A 21,475-nucleotide genomic window follows, 5' to 3' on the forward strand; every position below is an offset into this window, starting at 1 on the left:
TAGGAATCAAAACAAGATAAACTAAGAAAAGAAAACAAGCATTGATGATTATATACAAATTTAAAAGATACAACAGATGGCAAGAGTAAACATCAACATTTTAGGAATTGGTGAACTAAAATGGACTGGAATAGGCGAATTTAATTCATGACCATTACATCTACTACTTAGGACATGAATCCCTTAGGAGAAAGGGAGTACCTCTCATAGTCAACAAGAGTCCTAAATGCAGTACCTGAGTGCAGTCTCAAAAATGACAGAATGATCTCTGTTCATTTCCAAGGCAAATCATTCAGTACCACGTAATCCAAGTCTATGCCCCAACCACTAACGTGAAGAAGCTGAAGTTGAATGGTTCTATCATGATCCACAAGACCTTCTAGAATCAACACCAAAAAAAGTGTCCTTTTCGTCATAGGGGACTGGAATGCAGAAGTAGGAAGTCAAGAAACACCTGGAGTAACAGGCAAGTTTGGCCTTGGAGTACAAAATGATGCAGGGCAAAGGCTAACAGAGTTTTGCCAAGAGAACACACTGGTCATAGCAAACACACTCTTCCAACAACACAAGAGAAGACTCTACACATGAACATTGCCAGATGGTCAATACTGAAACCAGATTGATTATATTCTTTGCAGCCAAAGATGGAAAAGCTCTATACAGTCAGCAAAAACAAGACCGGGAGCTGACTGTGGCTCAGATCATGAACTCCTTATTGCCATATTCAGACTTAAATTGAAGAAAGTATGGAAAATCACTAGACCATTCACATATGACCTAAATCAAATCCCTTGAGAGTGATAAATAGATTCAAGGGATTAGATCTGATAGACAGGGTGCCTGAAGAACTATGAACGGAGGCTCATAACACTGTACAGGAGGCAGTGATCAAGACCAACCCTGAGAAAAAGAAATGCAAAAAAGGGAACATGATTGTCCGAGGAGGCCCTATAAATAGCTGAGAAAAGAAGAGAAGCAAAAGGCAAAGGAGAAAAGGAAAGACATATGCATCTGAACGCAGAGTTCCAAAGAATAGCAAGGAGAGATAAGAAAACCTACCTCAGTGATCAATGCAAAGAAATAGAGGAGAATAGAATGGAAAATACCAGAGATCTCTTCAAGAAAATTTAAGATACCAAGGGCACATTTCTTGCAAAAATGGGCACAATTAAGGACAGAAGTGGTATGGACCTAACAGAAGCAGAAGATATTAAGAAGAGGTGGCAAGAATACACAAAAGAACTATACAAAAAAGATCTTCATGACCCAGATAACCACAATGGTGTGATCACTCACCTAGAGCCAAACATCCTGGAGTCTGAAGTCAAGTGGGCCTTAGGAAGCATCACTACAAACAAAGCTAGTGGACGTGATGGAATTCCAGCTGATCTACTCCAAATCCTAAAAGATGATGCTGTGAAAGTGCTGCACTCAATATGGCAGCAAATTTGGAAAACTCAGCAGTGTCCACAGGACTGGAAAAGGTAAATTTTCATCCCAATCCCAAAAGAAGGCAATGTCAAAGAATATTCAAACTACTGCACAATTGCACTCATCTCTAGCACTCATGTTAGCAAAGTAATACTTAAAATTCTCCAAGTAATGTTTCAACAGTACGTGAACTGAGAACTTCCAGATGTTCAAGCTGGTCTTAGAAAAGGCAGAGGAAACAGAGATCAAATTGCCAACATCTGTTGGGTCATAGAAAAAGCAAGAGAATTCCAGAAAACATCTACTTCTGCTTCATTGACTACACAAAAGCCTTTGACTGCGTGGATCACAACAAACTGTGGAAAATTCTGAAAGAGATGGGAATACCAGACCACCTGACCTGCCTCCTGAGAAATCTGTATGTTGGTCAAGAAGCAACAGTTAGACATGGGCATAATGGTAGGAGCTCCAGCAGCCACTTTACGATGCTGAGACTGGAAATTGCACTTGGTGAATAGTGGAGCAGAAAGAGAGTGGGAACCTATGTTCCTGAGATGGTGGAGTCTCCATCACAGTTCTGGACTGCCTCCCTCCAGACTTCTTTTACATGTAAGAATGTGTGTTTTTAAAAGCTTATTTTAGAGTTTCTGCTTTACTCAGTAGAATCAAACACTAATTATATAGAAATCCTTGAAACCACTAGAGAAAAAAAGGGCAACCTAAAACTCAACTGAACTTGTCAATGTCAGTCTGGGGAAAAATAAAAAAATACAAAAAACAAGGGGAAAATGCTGTAAAAATAGACGGCAGAGTCAAAAAGTAAAATACAGTTGTATGTTTTCTATGAGAGAGGCACCATAAATAAATGGACACAAGGGTACACAATAAATGGAGGCTAAAAATATGTGAGGTAAATGTTAACCCAAAGAAAAAAAAGATTAGTCATGTAAGTATCAGAAAAAGTGGAATCAAGGCCAAGATCATTAAGTGGAAAAAAGAATGCCTTTATGTAGAAAATTAAGGTACCATTCGCCAAGAAGCTAGAATAGTCGTGAACCTTCATATATCAATACTACTTTGCACCGAGGCAAGTAAAACAAAATCTGTCAAAAATATGAGGAAAAAATACAACCATGATAGTAGGAGACACTTAAAATGCCTCTCTCAAATAAATCTCAACAACATAGAAGATTTGAGAACTAGGACAAAGAAGCTTCACAATGATCAAAGAATGACTATTATTTTCAGTTCCCATGGGGCCTTAAATATAGGACATTGATCAATACTAAGCTCTCAAGAAAATCTCAATAAATCCCTAAGGTTGAAAATGCACAAGACCCATTTTCTAAAATGATATGTATTAAGTAGAATTAAATTGAAATCATTTTTAAAACTCTTTGGATTTTTTTTAAATTTATTTATTTATTTTAATTGGAGGCTAATTACTTTACAATATTGTAGTGGTTTTTGCCATACATTGACATGAATCAGCCATGGGTGTACACGTGTTCCCCATCCTGAACCTCCCTCCCACCTCCCTCCCCGTCCCATCCTTCAGGGTCATCCCAGTGCACCAGCCCCGAGCACCCTGCCTCATGCATTGAACCTGGACTGGCAGGTTTCACATAGGATCATATACATGTTTCAGTGCTATTCTTGCAAATCTTCCCACCCTCGCCTTCCCCCACAATGTCTAAAAGACTATTTTTTACATCTGTGTCTCTTTTGCTGTCTCGCGTGTAGGGTCACCATTACCATCTTTCTAAATTCCATATATATGTGTTAGTATACTGTACTGGTGTTTTTCTTTCTGACTTACTTTACTCTGTATAATAGGCTCCAGTTTCATCCACCTCATTAGAACTGACTCAAATGCATTCTTTTTAATAGCTGAGTAATATTCCATTGTGTATACGTACCACAGCTTTCTTATCCATTCATCTGCTGATGGACATCTAGGTTGCTTCCATGTCCTGGCTATTGTAAACAGTGCTGTGATGAAAATTGGGGTACACGTGTCTCTTTCAGTTCTGGTTTCCTTGGTATGTATGTCCAGCAGTGGGATTGCTGGGCTGTATGGCAGTTCTATTTCCAGTTTTTTAAGGAATCTCCACACTGTTCTCCATAGTGGCTGTACTAGTTTGCATTCCCACCAACAGTGTAAGAGTGTTCCTTTTTCTCCACACCCTCTCCAGCATTTATTGTTTGTAGACTTTTTGATAGTAGCCATTCTGACTAGCATGAGATGGTACCTCATTGTGGTTTTGATTTGCATGGAAATATTTTTTTTAAAGCAGTTTTTTAAATATCCATATCTCTTGGTCAAAAGGAAAACTAGGCATTCAACTACAGGTTCTTTGAAAATTGACAACAGGAGCAATTCACATCTAACGTGTGAGTTGCAGTCCATGTGGTTCTCAGAGAATTCTTCACTCCTGGCAACTTTTATTGCAAAATGAGATATATGGAAAGTAAAGGAACAAAACATCTAACTTTAGAGACTAAACTGTAAAAGCCAAACAAACCAAAAGAGAGTAGGAAGGAATTAGTGGATATGAAAGTGGAAGTCATCCAAATAGAAAACCGCAAACAGAACATGAGGTTCTCAGGACCCCCTCTTCCCTGGGAGGTACCAGAGGCGCAGCCCACTCTGCTGTACTGGCAGTCCGCCCCCCAGGCTCGGGAGCTGGAGCCCACAGACATGCTGGTTCCGAGTCGGCACTGCAGTTTCCAGACCCTCCTCAATGCTTTATCCATTCACCTCCCCGCAATGCATCTTCCTTTTAAGATTTTGGTTCCTGGATCAGTGTAACTTCCTATCCCACATCCTACTAACATCCCAGACAATTTGCATTTTTCTGGAGTCGCCCAATTCTTTGACCCCCTCATTTCTAATGTTTCATCTCAACTGCTTTGGCCACATGCATGCATGCATGCGTGCTAAGTCGTTTCAGTTGTGCCCGACTTTTTGCGACCCTATGGACTGTAACCTGCCAGGCTCCTCCATCACACTCACGAAATATTATTCTGATTTATTTGTGAAAAGTGATTAACTGACTTTGTTCACTTAACCAACATTCTCTTGGACTTGACCACGACGATGTTGCTGGCTGATGTGTTGCAAACTAAAATTTTAAGTCCTAAAGAGTCAATGGGATCCTGGAGGAGTCTTCAGACTTTGGAGAGTGTGGGAATAGTCTGGGAAAGCTTCATGGAGGGAGAGGCCTGTGGAATGGTTGGTCTGGAGCTTGTCAGCAGAGACAGGAGAGGCGGAGTGAGGTGGCAATGTCCCAGGGATCCCTGAGAGGAGAGAGAGTGGAGCAAACTTGTGAAGGGGCCAGGACACCATGGTGGTCTCCGTAGGATGGTAGAAGACCGAAGTGTTGGGGGAAAGCCCGGATGAAGCACCTTCTTTGATCCTTTCATGATTCCTGGAACTCCAGGTGGCAAGTGAGGCCAGAAATCCTCCATTCTGGCTATGTACCCTGGATCCTTCCTGCTTTCTGCCCTTCTCCAAGCAGCATCCCACCTCCAGTTCTGAAAAAGTAAGTTAACAAAGAAAGGGACCAACTCCATATCAGAGAGAGGCACAGTTAGAGGGAAAGGGTCTCAGGAGAGTTAGCCCATCCACACCCTGCTCAGGTAGAAAGAGACCATGGCTATCACTCCTGCCCTGAGAACTGGGTTTCTCAGGGGGTCCTGGGCCTTGTCTACAAGGGACAGAGGAGGAAGCCCTTCCTGAAACTCCACTCAGTCCTCTCCTGCCTTGAGACCCTCCCTGTGCCAGCTTCAGGATAAGAGGTGGCAGTGAGGAAATAGAGAGACACTAGAAGTCAGGGCACGCACTCAGGTCAGCACTCCAGGCTTTTCATAACCTGACTCAATTTCCACCTTTGGGAACATGAAGTGGACACGTTCAGTTATTTCTGGACATCCCAAGGATGTTCCAATCTCCTGCTGCTGCCGCTGCTAAGTCGCTTCAGTCGTGTCCAACTCTGTGCGACCCCATAGACAGTGGACACGTTCAGTTATTTCTGGACATTCCAAGGATGCTCCCATCTTCTGGTCCTTACTTATGAAATGCTCTTTCCTCTTTCTTCTGTTACTGAAACACTACCCATTCTCAAGGTTCTGCATAAAAGCCATCTCCTCTGTGGCTTCCCCAAGTTTCCCAGGCTCAGAGCTAATTATTCTCTCTTGGCACTCTGTCTCTCTTCAGTCAGCTCTGTAATTAGACTGTGTGCATGCGTGTGTGTGTGTGTGTGTGTGTGTGTGTGTATGAGACAGAGGGAGAGAGAAAGAGAGAGATGATCGAGTATTAGGGAAAGTTAAGGGGGAGACATGGGTTGAAGGGTGCAGTCAGCCCTGGCTGAGACTGGGTGTGGCAGCCAGAATAATGCTCCCTTTCTTCCCAGATATCCACATCTTGATCTGGAAACTGTGAGTATATTACATGACATGGTAAAGAGTAAGAATTAAGGTTGCAGCTGGAATTCAGTTTGCTAACCAACTGACACTGAGATGGGAGATCATCCTGGATTACCTGGGTGGGTCCAATCATTAGGGTCCTTATAAATGAAACAAGGAGGCAGAGAGTCAGAGGAGGAGATGGGAAGCAGAGGTTGGACTGATGCAATTGCTGGCTTTGCTGAAAGAAGCTGGGCCACGAGCCAAGGAATGTGGGCAGCCTCTTGAAGTCCGAATAGACTAAGAAACGGATTCTCTCATAGCCTCCAGAAGGAATACAGCCCTGCTGATGCCTTGAGTTGAGCCCTATTTCAGACAGCAGATCTCCAGGACTATAAGATGTGTGTGGGGTGAGCCACTAAATTTTCGGTGATTTGTTATAGCAGCAATAGGAATGTACACCACACGCTGGCAAATATCTTTGGCAGGCCACTGTGTCCAGCTGCCTCTCTCTGGGGAGAATGTCCTTCTAGTGCAAAACTCTAGGTGGTTCTGAGTTTTGAGCTAATCGGGGAGGACACTTCTGTTACAACCCCTCCTGCCACTGAGGTGGGTGGTGGTGAAGATGGTGGGGAATGAGGTGGGTGGTGGTGAAGACGGTGGGGAATGAGGTGGGTGGCGGTGAAGATGGTGGGGAAGGGGTGCCCATGAACTGGGCTTGAGTGTAGCCTCCATGGATAGGATCAGGGAGGTTGATTAGGGCTCATGCATGAGGACAGAGTACCACCATATGCCTGATTCCACCTTGCCTGGGTGCCCTTCTTCATGTAGCTCAAAGTCACAGGGTGACCCAGGAAGAAACACTCTTCCTCTTCAAAGCTCAAACTCTTCATTGCAAATAGAGAGATTGAATCAGATTTCTCTCAGACCTCTGGCTGCTTAGCCCCTGGCCTTGACTCTCATTCAGTGCCCCCCTTCTGGCCCGCCCCCTGCTCTGCATTCTCTTGCCGTAGACACACTGCCTTACAGAGGTCCCTGAACAGGTGTATGCCCTGCAGATAGCTTTCCTCAAGTTACTGGCTCCTCATTTGCCTGGGAAAAATCTCTCTTAGAGAATAATCTCCAAAAACTCTGTTTTTTTCTCGTATTCTCTGGTACCCAAACCTGATACTTCTGGTGCACAAGTTGCTTCCTGCTGGAGTGAAAGGAAGTCTGAGGGAGACCTTTCTGGTTTCACGGCTGATTTTTCCTGTAAATTGTTGGCCATAGCGCACATACAGCAGCAGAGGGCGCTGTTAGCTAGATTTTTCATGTGTGAAATTCAGGGATGCTGAGGATTTCGTTTTAACAATTTTGTTATAGGTCTTTAAACTGATTGCAATTAATCTAGTTTGTGAAACATTTCAAATAAATGTACAAAAACAGAATAACATAGTGAACACGTGTTAGTGAAAGTTGCTCAGTCGTGTCCAACTCTTTGTGACCCCATGGAGTCCAGGCCAGAATAATGGAATGTGTAGCCTTTCCCTTCTCCCGCATTGCAGGCAGATTCTTTACCCGCTGAGCCACAAGGGAAGCCCAAGAATACTAGAGTGGGTAGCCTATCCCTTCTCCAGAGGATCTTCCCCACTCAGGAATCGAACTGGGGTCTCCTGCATTGCAGGTGGATTCTTTACTAACTGAACTATTAGGGAAGACCCAACAAAGAGTAACAGTACATGAATTCAATAATAATAAAATGCCAAATGGTAAAGCATCAATTGAACTTTGACTCTTCTCCTTTTGCATCAGGAACTAGCCAGTTTCATTAATTGCTTATTCCTCTCTTTTGGGATTTTAACTTTTTTGTTACATAAAATGTTTCCATTAGTATTCTAAAGTCGGGCTTTACAGATTTTAAATTTTATGTAAGTGGTCTCACACTTTTGTCTCCTTCTGAAACTTGCTTTCTTTTCAGCCTACTTTATATCTTTGAGACTTAATTCTGGTGATAAGTGTACTTCTAGTTCATTTATTTAAACCTCTGTCCTGGATCTTAGTGTATGAACATAACCAATTATTCTTATTCCCCTGTTGATGGATGTTTGGTGTTCCATTTCTTTCGTATTAGCCTTACTACAAGGATATTTTTGTCCCTTTATTTCGTGTCTTTTTCTGTCCATGGGTTAGAGTCGTCAGGTTGTGTGATGTGAGCATCTTCAACTTTTACTGTTGTTGTTATTTAGCTGTTAAGTCATGCCCAAGTCTTTTGCAACACCATAGACTGTAGCCCGCCAGGCTACAGAGGTCCATGGGATTTCCCAGGCAAGAATACTGGAGAGGGTTACTTTTCTTTCTCCAGGGGATCTTTTTGACCCAGGGATTGGCCCCACATCTCCTGCATTGCAGGCAAATTCCTTATTGCTGAGTCCCGGGGAAGCCTTCATCTTTAAGACAGTTTGTCAAACTGTTCTCAAAAATGGTTCACGCAAATGCTCTGCACTGGAGCTACGTTTGTTCCCATTGTTCCAACACTCAGTGTTATCAGACTCCAAAATTTTTACAAATGTAATGGATACGAAGTTAGTTTCTACAAATACAAAAGTCAAAAAGAGACTAGAATTTGTAAAAAAAAAAAAAAAACACACATATAAACATATATATGTAGATCAGTTTCTGGTTTCTATTTCAATAAATGTTTTATAGTATTTGTATACCGATGTACATGTATATAAAATAAATGAATATACATTTTAAAAAGTAGTTTCTCATTATTTCTTTTCTTTTTTATTTTTCTAGCTACACCAAGTGGCATGTGGGACCAGTTTCCTGATCAGGGATCAAATCTGCAACCCCTGCTTTGGAAGCACAGAGTCTGAACCACTGGACCATCAGGGAAGACTGTGTTATTTAAGTTTGTGTTTCTCTATCAGTGAAGATGAAGTTTTTTCGTAGGTCTATTGGTTTAGTGTTGCTTTTGTGAATTTCTTTTTTAAAAAATTATATATATTTTTTACTGTTGTAAAAACACTTAACACAAGATCTACCCTCTTAACAAGTTTGAAAGTGTCCAAAAAGTATTGTTGACCAAAGGCATAATGTCAGAGAGTAAATTCTAGAATTCATCATCTTATATCTATTCTTTTTAGGGCTTCCCAGATGGCGCTAGTGGTAATAAAGAACCCACCTGCCAGTGAAGATGTTGAGTTGCAGGTTTGATCGCTGGAACTGGAAGATCCCCTGGTGAAAAGCGTGTCATCCCACTTCAGTATACTTGCCTGGAGAATCCCATGGACAGACGAGCCCCGCGGGCGAACTACAGTCCACATTATGCGGTAAGTACTCTTATTATCTTCACATTATTGGTGAAGAAAGTGAGACCCGCAGGTCAAATAAGATTATGTGTTTTGTAGCTTGTGTGAAACTTAGGCTTTCTTTCTGCCCCTTTGAGTGCGGAACGTTTGCCAGGTTTACAATCCGTGCCTGTCTTTCTCAAAGGCCCGGGAGCCGCCCCTCTGAAGCGCAGTCACGAAGGCAGCACTGAGGCTTCTCTGACGGCCCAATGGGTAAGACTCCTGCCAACGCGGGGATGCGGCAGTGGCGGTGGTGTGGGTTCCATCCCACATGCTGAGTGGTACAGCCAAAAAAAAACACACTTTTTTAAAAAAACAGGGAAAATAGTTCCATCTCTCCTGTCTCTAGGAGGATGAGCATCTCACCTTGGTGAGAATCTTCTCCAAGTCATAAAACTACCTCTTGTCATGAAGGTATGAGAATGTTACTTTGCCTTTGGGTACAATCAAACAGCAAACCCAGATGACCTGTGACCTCTCTCACTCCAGCTCTCAAAAACTCTCCAGCCCTTTGTCTTAGTAGATTTGAGCTCAGACTGAGTTCTGCCCTCTCTCCTCTATTGCAATAGCCTAGAATGAAGTCTTTCTTGCCTATTTAACTTTGCCCAATGTGATTTTTTTTCAATTGCTTACTTTTTAAAAGAAAAATGACAGGTATATAAAAACTGTCCATTTGTGTGCAGCTTAGCATACATGTAGGTGAACATGTGCATAAAGACAAATATGAAATGTGGTTATATAAATAAACGTAATGGCAATCCTAAAGTGGTGGAATTGGGATTTCTGGCGATCTTTAATTTCTTCCCTACTCTTGCTTACACTGCTTGGAATTTTCAAATGAATATCTATTATTTACATTGCCTTGAAAATGGATCAAACAAATAATACTGTTATTTTATAGGTCCAAGTTCTAACTAATTAAGAGAGACAGAACAAGGTTAGATGTATGGAGAGAAAATTACTGCCTTTGCTATTGATAAAATTGATACTGGATAAGTGACATATATATATAGGCACATTTTCATCACCAGGATTAGACAAATTTATACCAGTCCCAGGCAGCACTGACCACTCATGAGTTGGGAAATATCTCCACAAAATTTGGGACATGAAGGGGCAGAGTTTATTGTGTATTGAGAGAAAGGATTTAGTTTCAGCATCCATGTTATATTTGTCAAAGTCACAAATCATATTAAACCTCCCCACGCCCAGGGGAGTGAGTGAGAGTGCTGTGAGAGGCCAAGAGTACCAAACAAGCAGAATCTTATCCGACCAAGCAGAAAGAACAAAATCAGAAAAGAAGCAATTCTCCATGTGCTAGGAATTTCCAATATCCATTCCTTTCTTCTTTATCAGTGTCAGAACTCCTAAATTTAGCTGAGTCCATGACCACCCAGAAGAAAAATGACATTTCTCAACCTCTCATGCAGACACGTATGACCATGTGGTTAAAGGGTCCATGCCAGGTAAGCTGAAAATGTATCATGCAACTTATAAGAAGTTTCCTTAAAAGAGAGGGCATGCCTTTCTTCTCTCTTTTCTTTCCTTCCTGTTGCTTGTTATGTGGGCCTGATAACTGAGGCTGTAATAGCCATCTTGGACCGTGAGGTGAAGAACGCATGGTGATGATTATAGAGTAACAAGATCAAAGAACCCTGGATTCCTTATGATCGTGGACTGGTCATGGCAATGGCAGACTTTCTGAGAGCGAGAGGGAGGAATAGAGGGAAAGAGAGGAGAGAGACAAGTTTAGCATGTTTAAGCCGCTGCTTCTTTGTTTATGTATTTATCTGTTTATTTCCTGCGAGACCCAATCCTAACTAATGTATACTCTGGAACTAGGAAATGGGAAGATGCATCTGACAGAAAGTAAACATATGACATTGGCTTGGGAACTGACGAGTGGACAGCAAGGATCAGAATTTGCAGGGTGAAAGTGAGATGACTACTGTCGTTCAGCGGTAACGCATTTGAAAGCAGAAGACTACCAGAGCTGGAAAGCTAACTGCCTGCCAGCTGAGGGTGTGTGCTATTAGTGGAAATGACGGGAAATTGCAGTGTTAGTGCGGGTTGGCTGCTTCCTGCCGCTATCATCTAAGTTCTGGGAGAGAGAGGAATTCAGGCTAGTGCTCGTCCGTCTGCAAGCAGAGATAGGAGGAAGTACAGCGCTCTGGGAGATGCTCTCTGCCCGAGGCCTCTAATTTAAATTGACTGAAAAGTCTGGAATTTGGAGTCTTGACATTTGGAAAAGATAATCACTATAATATATCCAGAAATGAAGCAGTTTTGTCAGTGGCTGTGAAGGAACAGCCGAAACAGTAGATAAACTGTGGCTCCAAGCCTTTTATAGCATCCTCTAGGAAGAGTTTTCTGTCAGACAATGGGATCTGTCTGCAATAGCAAGGGATGCTGCCTTTGTGCGATAATTATTTTTTTGTTCTGAGCAGTCCTAGATAGCTGCCATTAACTTGATGGAGAGGAGAGAGGCCAGCTGGTACAAACTACAGTCTTCAGATTTAAAAACCCTTCAATTGAGGGTTATTTGCATGTGGGATATGTGGAATTTACTGGATACAAATAGATCAGTTCAGTTCAGTCGCTCAGTCGTGTCCGACTCTTTGCAACCCCATGAATCGCAGCACGCCAGGCCTCCCTGTCCATCACCAACTCCCGGAGTTCACTCAAACTCACGTCCATTGAGTCAGTGATGCCATCCAGCCATCTCATCCTCTGTCATCCCCTTCTCCTCCTGCCCCCAATCCTTCCCAGCATTTGAGTCTTTTCCAATGAGTCAACTCTTCGCATGAGGTGGCCAAAGTACTGGAGTTTCAGCTTTAGCATCAGTCCTTCCAAAGAACACCCCAGGCTGATCTCCTTTAGAATGGACTGGTTGGATCTCCTTGCAGTCCAAGGGACTCTCAGGAGTCTTCTCCAACACCACAGTTCAAAAGCATCAATTCTTCAGCACTCAGCCTTCTTCACAGTCCAACTCTCACATCCATACATGACCACAGGAAAAACCATAGCCTTGACTAAATGGACCTTTGTTGGCAAGGTAATGTCTCTGCTTTTGAATATGTTATCTAGGTTGGACATAACTTTCATTCCAAGGAGTAAGTGTCTTTTAATTTCATGGCTGCAATCACCATCTGCAATGATTTTGGAGCCCTAAAAAATAAAGTCTGACACTGTTTCCACTGTTTCCCCATCTATTTCCCATGAAGTGATGGGACCAGATGCCATGATCTTCGTTTTCTGAATGTTGAGCTTTAAGCCAACTTTTTCACTCTCCTCTTTCACTTTCATCAAGAGGCTTTTTAGTTCCTCTTCACTTTCTGCCATAAGGGAGGTGTCATCTGCATATCTGAGGTGATTGATATTTCTCTCGCCAATCTTGATTCCAGCTTGTGTTTCTTCCAGTCCAGGATTTCTCATGATGTACTCTGCATAGAAGTTAAATAAGCAGGGTGACAATATACAGCCTTGACATACTCCTTTTCCTATTTGGAACCAGTCTGTTGTTCCATGTCCCGTTCTTACTGTTGCTTCCTGACCTGCATATACGTTTCTCAGGAGGCAGGTCAGGTGGTCTGGTATTCCCATGATCAGATTTCTACTAAGTTTTTAAGGAATTGTAGTGATAAAGAAACCATGAGCCTGACTGTAAAAGCCCACGATTTTTCCACCTGCAAAGCCTACGGACAGTGGAAAGTTGAGCAGCGGCTCCCAAGAAGGCCGTCCTTCCTAAAGTTTCTAGAGTTGGTTTTGGCTACAGAAGATGACGAGTGAGGAAGGACAGACTGGAGAGGACAAGGAAAAGGTGTTTACTTCCCCAGGGGATGTTGGTCAGAATAAGGACTTGGGCTGCCATCAAAGAACGACGGGATTCCTTGTTATGGGCTAGTGGCTGCTGTGGAGTTTCCCTGCTCCTCTTCAAACTGTAGATTTAATCTGCGTCTTACTCCTCCATTGCATCAGGGGTGTGTTCCAAGTAGATGAGATCTTGCAGCTTATAGGTCACCAGCTCATAAAGAACAATATCTAAACTCGACTGAGAAAGAGTTCATCACCTAGAGACTCTGATCTGAGTCTGACTCTGATCCCCGACTCTGATCTGGAGGCTGTGCCTGGCTGTGTCTGGAGACTTTGCTGTTCTCCTTTTTTGAGGAGTGTGTGTGTGTGTGTGTGTGTCCTTTAGGGATAGGGAGGATGTACATAGATGTACATAGATAGATGGCGGGTGGCCAAAAGATAGATGGGGGTAAAGACTGCAAGTTAGTCCCTAATGTCCATTCTTCCTTTCTTCCTCAGTCACAGAAACTTCATCTGGAGACTTGGCTGCTGGACCTATAGATGACTTTCCAACTGCCACTGAAACTGTGGGCCACAGGGCTATGTTCTGGCCAAGAGAGTACGTACAATGAAAGAGGCTGGTGCACCTGCTTGAGCATCGTCCTTAGAGGGAAAAATGGGTACGCCCTTCTTTGTTTTTTCCTTCTTATTGGCAAGGATGAAAGCAGGAGAGCTGGAAGTGGAAGAGGTATCTTCAACCAGAAGGCAATGTAGAATCCAATTCTTGGGATGGTAGAGTAACAGGGTAGAAGGCAACTGGGTTACTGGTAATTGCAGAGCCAAGTACAGTCATGTTTCACCTATGCTTATGTAAAAGAAAAAAATACATATTTTTGGATCTAATCTTGACATTCCCCCAAATTTATACAACCATAAAAATCTACTGCAATGTTTACTTTTATTTTAAAATTTTAATTAATTTTGAATTTTATTGCAGTATAACTGGTTTTGGACTTCCCTGGTGGCTCAGATGGTAAAGTGTCTGTCTACAATATGGGAGACCTGGGTTCAAGCCCTGGGTTGGGAAGATCCCCTGGAGAAGGAAATGGCAATCCACTCCAGTACTATTGCCTGGAAAACCCCATGGACAGAGGAGCCTGGCAGGCTGCAGTATATGGGGTCGCAAAAAGTCAGACACATATTGTGTTAGTTTCAGATGTACAGCAAAAGGATTCAGTTACACATATACACACATCTATCTTTTTTTGCCAAAGAATTGATGCTTTTGAACTGTGGTGTTGGAGAAGACTCTTGAGGGTCCCTTGGACTGCAAGGGGATCCAAACAGTCCATTCTAAAGGAGATCAGTCCTGGGTGTTCATTGGAAGGACTGATGCTAAAGCTGAAACTCCAGTACTTTGGCCACTTCATGCGAAGAGTTGACTCATTGGAAAAGACCCTGATGCTGGGAGGGATTGGGAGCAGGAGGAGAAGGGGATGACAGAGGATGAGAAGGCTGGATGGCATCACCGACTCGATGGACATCAGTTTGAGTGAACTCCGGGAGTTGGTGATGGACAGGGAGGCCTGGCGTGCTGCAATTCATGGGGTTGAAAAGAGTCGGACACGACTGAGCGACTGAACTGAACTGATCTTGTTTCAAATTCTTTTCCCACTTAGGTTATTACAGAATATTGAGTAATAAACAACAATAACTTTCAAAAGAATCCAGCTGAAGAGAAGGTGGTATAGAGAGGTGAAAGTCAGATTTCTGAATAATGGTTTGTCTTCAGTTTGGCTATGAAGAGGCCTAACAAACAAACAAATCTGTGTTTTTTCCCCTCAGAAATCATCTTATTTGAGTAAAAGCACTTGATATATTGCTTGGGGTTTGGGGAGGAGCTGCTTTGCAGCTTGACTGGCAATTACACAGCAGGCCGGTGTGACCGATACTATCTTGATTAGTCTCCAGTGAAGTACATTTTCTCTAGCATATGATATCTGTCATAAGCAAGTGTTTTTTTCTTCAACATCAGGCATACATTGCATTTATAAGCAGGCAAAAGAGGTTAACTCTGTTTCCTGGCAGTACATAAATAATGTAAGTGCTACATAAATGCCACAGAAAGGTCAAGTATGTTGAACAAGTTGCAGTTAGTATCTCAGTTATGATACTATGTAACAACAGATATAATAATAACAATAGGATGCTGGCCATTTTAATTATAGATGTGTCTAAATTCTACATATATTAAACTCCTCTATATACAATGCATTATTCAAATGGAACTATTATATCACATTGAAAAGTTTAATGCTAAAAAGTACTATTTGAAGTATGGGAAATATCATAAGCATTTCACATATATATGAAAATAAAACCCTATAGTACCCTTTTGCTTTAAATTAAATCTGCCTCTTGTGGGTGGTATTTGGACTTCCCCAGTGGCTTGGTGGTTAAGAATCTGCCTGTCAATGCAGGAAATGGAGGAGACTGCTGTTCAATCCCTGGATTGGGAAGAGCCCTTGGAGTAGGATACGGCAACCCACTCCGGCGTTCTTGCCTGGGAAGTCCCATGGACAGAGGAGCCTGGTGGGCTGTAGTCCATGGGGTTGCAAAGAGTTGGGCTGAGACTAAACACCACACCACACCACATGTGTGGTATTTAAAGAGACTGAAAGTTGAGTGCCTCAGATGCAAGCCCTGGTGGGTGAGAACCCGGAGCCCTCTCACACACAGGGGGCTCAGAGGAACGCCCAGTGCTTATAGGATACAGTTAGGAGGAACCTCTCTGGTTCTATGCTTTCATTTAACACAAGAGATGACTGCAGACTGAAGGGGAAGTTATGCTTTTAGGATATACTGTGTGCTTTCTTCTTCCTCCATTAGGCAGTGAGAATCCTTACTGTGACTGGCAAGTCTCAGGATTAGCGTTATGGCAGAATGTGCCTTTTGTATTACTCTTCAGTGAATTTGGTGGATTTACCAGAGAGAGCCTGTGGATGGAGGAGATGGAAAAGGAGAGGAGAGTTAATGAGGGGAGGGAAGATGCTAGGGTTACCCTTTACTGAGAGTAATCTGATAAGACAATTCCTTTCTTTCTTCTTTCCTTCCTTCCATCAAATCATACCTTGCAAAATGTTATACAGGACTTCCCTGGTGGCTCAGTGGATAGGAGTCTGCCTGCCAATGCAAGGGACATGGGTTCGATTCCTTATCCAAGATTCTGCATGCCATGGAGCAACTAAGCCCGTGTGTCTCAACTAAGCCCGTGTGTCACAACTACTGAGCCCACATGCCTAGAACCTGTGCTCTGCAACGAGAGAAGCCATCCCATTGAGAAGCCCGCACACCACCATGAAGAGTAGCTCTTGCTTACCGTAGCTAGAGAAAGCCCGTGCACAGCAATGAAGATCCAGTCCAGCCAAATAAACAGATACATTTTAAAAAGTTAAACAAACAAGAAACATGACTATTACACAAAACAGTATGAGAATATTTAAAAGATTTACTTAATTCATCCATTCATCCAGGGAAACAGCAAGATAGGAGGGACTAGTGTATTTGTTAAATTAAAGAAATGAAATGGAAGAATAAGATTGCAAAATTAGATACAAAACTAGTTAGCATCCAGGATTAGACCTTTGGGATTATCTTTTCTACGGGACAGAAAATCATTTACAATTCACTGTCTTATCCAAACACAGAGTCTGGGCCCTACTCAGTAATAAACAGTAAGTCATACAACTGCATTTCCCAGATAACTGGATGATCCTTAAGTGGGCTTGTTTAGACAGTGTCTTGGGTGAACTTGAAAGGGTACACAGTGATTTTTTTTTTTTTTTGGTTTTTCCAAATTTTGTATACTTTTAAAAATTCTTCCTTTCTAATTTCCAAACATGTTTAATTTTTTCTTTACCTGTGGTCCTTTATAAAACCATTAGGAACTCTGTTCTGAGCGCTGGGGTCCAATGATGAAAAAGACATCTACAGAGTTCTAACATTTCTTTCTCCCGGTGCTCTCTTTGCTGGGATGATGACAGCTCTACATCACACCCCAATCTGCCGTCAGAAGTGAGGACAGTCTATAGAGTCTGCCTGATTCGCAGTGTAGTCTTCACCTTTCCTCTGATACAGACACCCTGACAGCTCTTGGTAAGCCTAGGGTGGGCTGTCACCTGATGGACAGTCCTCTGAAGAGGGAGCAGGCGTGTTATCTGCTGCTCACGAAACTGACCCACAACAAGCAAGTGGGGTTTACGGGTTTCAAGTCAATGTATCCAACCATTTACCATGCTATTCACCCCCCCACATTTGTAAGGCATTTCAAAACCCAGATATCCAGTATGGTGTTCATCGTTCACCATCCTTTACCATTCCCACCTCCTCAGAGTCAGTCCTGGCTCTTTTAAGAGAAAATAATAGCTGTCATTCCATTTTGTTTGAACATAATTACATGCCAAAGAACTTCTAAAGTATTTCCTATGACAGACGGAAAAACAGTGAAAGCGGCTCATTATTTCCCCGTTTTCAGCCCATAATTATGTTAACTACAGTGTGCTTTATTACTTTCAGAATAAACAACAGAAGGGCATGAACCAAGCTGGATGGTTCCAGTTGCACGAGTTTCCTTGTAGTTTTACAGTTTATAAATATTTCTTCAACCAACTTCTTCACCAACAGTCATGTGAGACCCAGCTCTCTCTGAAGGCAAGTCAAAGAGAGTAAGATGAAGTTGCCATGGATCCACCTTGCTCTGCAGGTGTCTGGTACATGAGATGCTGGAGCAGAATGCCGAGCTGCACCAATAAAATATAATTCAGTGGCGTACTTTCTAGAAGGAACTTTGTACCTCGGATTGAGAAAAATCTCAAAAATCTTTTAACAACTGCAGATGGTCATCAGTCCATAGCAATAATTTCAACAAGCTTTTTGTTAAAAAAATTTTAACTTTGACAGGCTCAAAACCATAATGCAGTATCTTTTAAAATTATTCTTGGAATAATTAAGCTTGAAGTTTGGTGACTGAGAAAACCATGTGTTTTTCTGATACTTCACAATGTATTCCTATATCATTTTCCTGTTAAAACAGGAATGTCTTTGTATTCTTCATTATGGCTTGATTGGTGCTAGAAAAACCTGGTTCATGTGTGAATGCAGATATGTCTGATAGGTTCTTAAAGCTGGGGTTACATGATTTTGGTATTTTTCTCTAGCACGATGTTTTGAGGTGGAGAAGTTGACATTTTGCTTTTAAATTCATTCTTCTATGATGTGAAGAATTTCCAAATAAGACTTTTTTCATAAAAGATTTATGGTTAGCTTCAATTAAAAGTATGATTTCTCAAGGCTGTTTTTTTTTTAATGTCATTTACATCAATATATCAAACAATTCTACCAGTGGCAATATTGATGAGTCTTTCTCTTATATCATCTTATAAGTATTTTGGCACAAAATGATATTATATTCTAAGATCAACTAGTCAAAGCCAGATGAATATATACTCTTCATATCTATATTAATTAATAATTAATTATTTAACTACTTAAAAGTCCTTTAGGGATTATTTTTATACATAAAATGAATGGATTTTTATAATTGTTGCAAAATCACTGCAGATGGTAAGTGCAGCCATGAAATTAAGAGACACATACTCCTTGGAAGGAAAGTTATGACCAACCTAGATAGCATATTCAAAAGCAGAGACATTACTTTGTCAACAAAGGTCCTTCTAGTCAAGACTATGGTTTTTCCAGTGGTCATGTATGGATGTGAAAGTTGGACTGTGAAGAAAGCTGAGTGCCAAAGAATTAATGCTTTTGAACTGTGGTGTTGGAAAAGACTCCTGAGAGTCCCTTGGACTGCAAGGAGATCCAACCAGTCCATTCTAAAGGAGATCAGTCCTGGGTGTTCTTTGGAAGGACTGATGCTAAAGCTGAAACTCCAATACTTTGGCCACTTCATATGAAGAGTTGACTCATGGGAAGATTTTGATGCTGGGAGGGATTGGGAGCAAGAGGAGAAGGGGATGACAGAGGATGAGATGGCTGGATGGCATCACTGACTCTATGGACATGAGTTTGGGTGAACTCTAGGAGTTGGTGATGGACAGGGAGGCCTGGTGTGCTGCAGTTCATGGGGTCGCAAAGAGTCGGACACAACTGAATGACTGAACTGAACTGAATCCTTGCTGTTTCAGAGGTCTCTAAGTCCACCTTCAGGTTCAATGACTCATTAGAAGGACTCATAGAACTCAAAAAAGAGGTTATACTTATGGTTACAGTTCACTGTAGCAATGATATACAGAAAGGAAAATGGCACACAAGACAGAGTCCAGGAGAGATCAGCCATGAGCTTCAAATTATCTTCTCCCCGTGCAGTCACATGGACAGTGCCTACTTCTCCCATGGGACAACATGGGTGAGCTACTGCCAAGCAGGGAAGCTCACCTGAGCCTTGAGGTCTGGGGTTTTTACTGGAGGTCAGTCATGTAGGCATGCAGCCCCTGTGTGACTGGTCTTACTACTTAGTCTCTAGGTTCTGCAGAGGTCAGACAGATGCACTGTGGCCCAGGGCCCCAAGTGAACAGAGACAGGTACTTCCCACAAATCAGATTGTCGGTACAGGCTATTTGGCATGGTCCATGTTCCAGGTAGTCAAAGACACTCTTAGCAGTCAGGCTATTCCAATGGCTAAGAGGTTGTCACCCCAAAGGCAGTAAGGACCAGTCCTTTCTTTGAGATATAAAGGGTTTGAACACCCAGGCTGCTGAGTTTACCTTTTATTGCACACTTGTGGAATTTGTCTTCTAACAAAATGCTTATGTGAAAGTTAGCAGTGCAGCTGAATGACACAGCTTGTTTGTACTGCTGATGATTTTAGGCTATTAGCTATGAAGGTACCTATGAGATAAGATAGTCATTGGTCATCAGAGGCCCAGTAAGAGTTAAGTATTTAGCTAAAAACTGAGGCTGAAGTCAAAGTTAAAAAGGAGATTCAAAGACAAAGGAAGACTCCTTAGTTTTTACAGATTTCACAGGTTGCATCTTCCTCCTGCTCTTCATTCCCAGTGTCAAGCCCTTAGGAGTTGCTTGGTTAAGTCCTAAAGGCCTGTGTCAAATATTTAACAGACACATACACCTTTGCGCCAACCTAAGCTGACTAAGGTCCATCTAGTCAAGGCTATGGCTTTTCCTGTGGTCATGTATGGAAGTGAGAGTTGGACTGTGAAGAAGGCTGAGCACCGAAGAATTGATGCTTTTGAACTGTGGTGTTGGAGAAGACTCTTGAGAGTCCTTTGGACTGCAAGGAGATCCAACCAGTCCATTCTGAAGGAGATCAGCCCTGGGATTTCTTTGGAAGGAAGGATGCTAAAGCTGAAACTCCAGTACTTTGGCCACCTCACGCGAAGAGTTGACTCATTGGAAAAGACTCTGATGCTGGGAGGGAATGGGGGCAGGAGGAGAAGGGGACGACAGAGGATGAGATGGCTGGATGGCATCACTGACTCGATGGACGTGAGTCTGAGTGAACTCCGGGAGCTGGTGATGGACAGGGAGGCCTGGCGTGCTGCAATTCATGGGGTCGCAAAGAGTTGGACACGACTGAGCGACTGAACTGAACTGAACTGAAACAGCATATTAAAAAGCAGAGACATTACTTTGCCAACAAAGGTCCGTCTAGTCAAAGCTATGGTCTTTCCAGTAGTCTGTGCGGATGCGTGAGGTGGACCGTAAAGAAGGCTGAGCACTGAAGAATTGATGCTTTTGAACTGTGGTGTTGGAGAAGACTCTTGACAGTCCTTTGGACTGCAAGGAGATCCAACAGTCAATCCTTAAGGAAATCAGTCCTGAATATTCATTGGAAGGACTGATACTGAAGTTGAAGCTCCAATACTTTGGCCACCTGATGTGAAGAACTGACTCATTGGAAAAGACCCTGATGCTGGGAAAGACTGAAGGGAGGAGGAGAAGGGGACGATAGAGGATAAGATGGTTGGATGGTGTCACCAACTCGATGGACATGCGTTTGAGCAAGCTCCGTGAGTTGGTGATGGACAGGGACGCCTGGGGTACTGCAGTCCATGGGGTCACAAAGAGTCAGACACAACTGAGCAACTGAAATGAACTGACTGATACCTTTGCACATAAACTAGACATCTCTCTTTGAGCACCTGTTGTGTACATCATGTATATACCTCTCCTGGAATATTTAAAGTCCACTTTTCTGTCTCATAGATGGGTTAGCCTTCTTGGAATAGTAAAATAATGAGGTATTATTAAGATGCTATTATGCTAGGAGGACCAGAAAAACCAGAATTCTGTTACTCCAGTCACATCTCTGGTCCTTAGAGATCCTAAGAGGTTATATATACACAAGAGAAGAATACCAAAAGCAAAAGCAAAAAGAGTAAAGTCAAAATCAAAACTCAAATCAAAGCAATTCTTTATGATTAACCAGGGCTACTGGCAGCCAGCTGCAGTGCAGAACTCCAGTAAGCTGGGGAGGATCT

This window comes from Oryx dammah, unplaced genomic scaffold (genome assembly GCF_014754425.2).
Source record: "Oryx dammah isolate SB20612 unplaced genomic scaffold, SCBI_Odam_1.1 HiC_scaffold_29, whole genome shotgun sequence".
Lineage (NCBI taxonomy): Eukaryota > Metazoa > Chordata > Mammalia > Artiodactyla > Bovidae > Oryx > Oryx dammah.